This window comes from Mirounga leonina, unplaced genomic scaffold (assembly GCF_011800145.1).
Source record: "Mirounga leonina isolate KUSES-001 unplaced genomic scaffold, KU_Mleo_1.0 Mir_94, whole genome shotgun sequence".
Lineage (NCBI taxonomy): Eukaryota > Metazoa > Chordata > Mammalia > Carnivora > Phocidae > Mirounga > Mirounga leonina.
In genome coordinates, this window is record NW_023270855.1 from 24536543 (window position 1) to 24540921 (window position 4379).

A 4379-nucleotide genomic window follows, 5' to 3' on the forward strand; every position below is an offset into this window, starting at 1 on the left:
TCAGCTCAGGTCATGATCCTGGAGTCCCAGGATCGAGTCCGGCATCGGGCTCCCTGCTCGGCAGGGAGTCTGCTTCTCCCACTGACCCTCCTCCCTCTCATGCTCTCTGTATCTCATTCTCTCTGTCTCACATAAATAAATAAAATCTTTAAAAAAAAAAAAAAAAAAAATGTAGTGATCCGAAAGGGTACGTGCACCCTAATGTTTATAGCAGCAACGTCCACAATAGCCAATCTATGGAAAGAGCCAAGATGTCCATCGACAGATGAATGGATAACGAAAATGTGGTATATATATACAGTGGAATATTATGCAACCATCAAAAAGAATAAAATCTTGCCTTTTGCAATGACGTGGATGGAACTGGAGAGTGTTATGCTGAGCGAAATAAGTCAATCAGAGAAGGACATGTATCATATGACCTCACTGATATGAGGAATTCTTAGTGTCAGGAAACAAACTGAGGTTTGCTGGAGTGGTGGGGGGTAGGAGGGATGGGGCAGCTGGGTGATAGACATTGGGAGGGTATGTGCTATGGTGAGCGCTATGAATTGTACAAGACTGTTGAATCACAGATCTGTACCTCTGAAACAAATAATACATTATATGTTAAAAAAAAGAAGAAGAAGAAGAAGGTAGCAGGAGGGGAAGAATGAAGGGGGGAAAATAGGAGGGGGAGATGAACCATGAGAGACAATGGACTCTGAAAAACAAACTGAGGGTTCTAGAAGGGAGGGGGGTGGGAGGATGGGTTAGTCCGGTGATGGGTATTAAAGAGGGCACATTCTACATGGAGCACTGGGTCTTATATGCAAATAATGAATCATGGAACACTACATCAAAAACTAATGATGTAATGTATGGTGATTAACATAATAAAAAAAAAGAAAAAAAAAAGAAGAAATGCAAATTCTGGGGGCCCACCCAACATCTACTGAGCCAGAAACTCTGAATGGGTTTCTGTAATAAGGCCCAGTAATGTCTCTCTTAGCAATCCTTCAATTGCTTCTGATGTTTACTAAAGTTGGATAACCATTGCTGTTTGGACTCCAGAATATTCTGAGTTCAGAGCCCAGCAATGATGTCTTTTTTCTGGATGGTACCTGTCCTTCCCCTAAGCCAACAAGTGCTATGGATTTCATGGGTGGGGAACCATAGAGCAAGATTTACTTAAATGAGAAAAGGAACATCAATCCCTTTATATGCATCCCGTCCAACAAAAAGACTGTGCCAAATCTATTGGTTCTCCATCTTCATAAGGATTTCTTTTTCCCACAAACCATTCTCTTTCAATGCTGCCAGAAAACATAGTTATTCCAAAGTCATCTGCAGGTCTAGACGAATTTCACATTACTGGAATTAGAGAAATAATATATTGCGTAGTACAGCTAATCTGGCATTCTGATACCATAAATTTATAAACTGGGCCTCACTGAACTCATAGAACCATGTTAATGAATAATCATGGTGAGGACCTCAGGACTTGGAAGTGCTTCTGAATCATGAAAAATACAAATACATCAATCTACACTGACTCTAAATTTAAGTAATAAGTGTATTCTGTTATCCTCTCCAGATTTGATAGTTCATCTCCATTGGTGTAGTTCATTTCAACATAACTGATGTTTACTGGCAGCTCTCTGAGTCCATATTTTTGACTCAGCAGAAAGCTCCTTGTCCAAACACGAATATAAGACGCGGGGATTGGAGGACATGGATATCACTACGAGAAACAGAAAAAAGATAGCTGAAGTCTGAGTTCTCAGACTGTGCATGGGAAACAGAGCAAACACACAAGCACTGCATGGTGTTTCATATTTGTAAAAGACACACAGAGACCCTCAAGATCTGTCACCACTGCATGAATTTGTAGCTGCGGTAGTTCATGGCTTCAACATTAACTCCAGCTCCTTTTGATGACACCCTACCTTTGCAAAGCTGAGTTTTCAGCAGCTGCTCTGATAAAAAGCCAGTGCCAGGCAAAACTCACCATGGAACTGGAAATAAGGGTGGCGCTGTTCTATTTGGCACCAAGGTTTCAGAAGTGGTGCGCTACTGAACAGGCACACCCATCTATCAGTAAATAACTATGGTTATTTAAAAATATAATAAATTTTTTTGTTCAGTGTATGTGTATTTTTTCAAACAGCTACTAAGTTGTTAGGACATAAATATGTTCTGTGTCATACATTGAAATTGTTTGGACCTAACTACTTAATAAAACTCTTGGGTATTTTTTTTTTTTTTTTTTTTTTTTTTTTGGCCTAGAGGTACCATTAATGACTTTGTGAGTCTCTGGGCTAAGGGGGTTCTCCTTGTTTAGAATCATACAGAATAAGAATAAGATACTCACCACAGGGGTGGTAGGAACCAAAGGTTGTCCAGCTTACAGACAAGAATGCAGGGTACAGCTATCATGAATCCTTCCCTGGCCCAAAGCTTTTAGCCTAGCAACTTTTTTTCTCTGATATTATAATGAATTTTTCCACATCAATCTCCCCCATCAGACTGTAGATTCCTGAGATTCATCCTTATTTATTTCCATATTTTCCCACAAAAACATCTATACCACTTCCTGAGATCTTCCCTTGGAATCAAGCAACTTATAGATTCAGATTGAGGACACCCTTTCAACCTCCTACTTAGTTATTTGAGGATCCCTCAGATTTCAGCTGGGCTCAGCATTTGTGATGAGACTTCATGCTACTCCCATGTACATGTGGAGCTGATCAGATGTCAAAAGTCAAGTTTCCTTTAAACTTAAATGTTGGGGCCCAATGGCCTGGCTGGCCCCATTTTTCGGAATCCTGTATCTGTGTATACTTATTGAATGAATGGATAGGAGGATCAGTGAAGTCTCTCTAAAGGGTTGAAATGTAGTTTAACATTACTGCCATCAGTCTTGCAAGTCTGGAAACCAAAGGTAGCACACAAGGGTGACCAATAAAAACACTGCTTCTCTGAACCCCTGGGAAGTTCTCTTCTGAGAATTACATTCCTTAAAGGGCTTCTCCAAAATCATCAGCTCAAAGATTGTGCCTATCTTAAGAGTCATTAAAATATTTTTTTATCTGTTTGGAAACAAGATTTTCTGATAAATTCACTGAAGAAGAGAGTACCTTACTAATCTCCCTCTATGTTCACCAGGAAGGGAAGAGAGTTTATTTAAGGCATGGTTATACCTAGGTCATCTATTCAAATAAATACAATTGCCCCAACTCATACAACTGATCATATCTGCTCTAACTTTGCTCCAGGAAAATACCTGGTTATTGGAATAGAGAAGGAAGACTAAGCTAATCAAATGATCCCATGTAATTAAAGTTCATTGATGCATGGGCTAGATTTCTTAGCAGTATATGCTTGTAAATGAATTGTATTCCAATGGTTCATTTGTAAATTAGTTGGGTGGAACATGAAATTCATTTTTCCATTTAAAAAATACTTACGAGAAGTGGTTACATTTCTAGCCTGGCCTTCCAAACTTACCTAGCCAGTAACTTTGCTAGAATAAGGTATATTCACAATGGGTTGATATCACTTTGATGTGCATAGCTAAACAAAGTGGAAGAAAGAAAATTGAATGATAATTTCTTTTTTAAAAAATGTGTCTTGAAGGCTCATGCTTTGGGGGGAAAAAAGACAGTTTTAAAACAAAAGGGGTGTGTGTGTTCACTTCAGCAGCACATATACCAAAATTGGAATGATACAGAGAAGATTAGCATGGCCCCTGGGCAAGGATGACACACAAATTCCTAAAACAAAAGGGATGTGATAGATAAAATTTTAGGAATATTCTAAAGCAGATTTGGGGAGAAATCTGAATCTTTAGGATACTATCCCCAACTCAGAAAACAAACCAGGGATCACCAGGAAAGTTTTGGTGTTCATGGGATTAATTCTCCCCGACCTCATTCTCTAGTCATATCATGACCTCCTCCATGGGCAACAGATATATGTTGATCTACCCTCATGGCATCCCTTCCTTCTTTTGTTGGTGATAGCATCTCAATATACCTTTAGAGCAAATATCCCTACTCTTCTCTTAATTTATGTAGTTTACATAGAACTGACTCCATCTCTGGGGTTAAGAAATGTAACCAGGAATTTAGGCCAGTCTGAGCATTCCAGTTCCCAACTGATTGATTATTCCAGAGATGAACACATGACCTTAGGAGTTCCAGTCAGAAAATGTGCATGACTCTTACCAGGACTATTGGGAAAAAAGACCTTCATTCCCCTAGAGTGTCTAAGCTTTTAAGATGCAAGCCTGGTGCTGCTTATAAAAAATAAAAGTAAATAAATAATAAAAATTTAAAAAGTCAAGCCTACTTGGAAATTAAGCCAACACAGGAAGGCAGAGCTAAAGGATGTACAAA

General features: G+C 39.0%; 1 non-coding gene across 1 annotated transcript; it reads left to right on the top strand.

Annotated features, from left to right (window-relative positions):
* Positions 1 to 3668: 3668 nt before the first annotated feature.
* LOC118006114 lies at positions 3669 to 3775 on the top strand. Its single transcript, XR_004677949.1, has one exon. It is a non-coding gene; the product is annotated as a U6 spliceosomal RNA (small nuclear RNA).
* Positions 3776 to 4379: the final 604 nt, after the last annotated feature.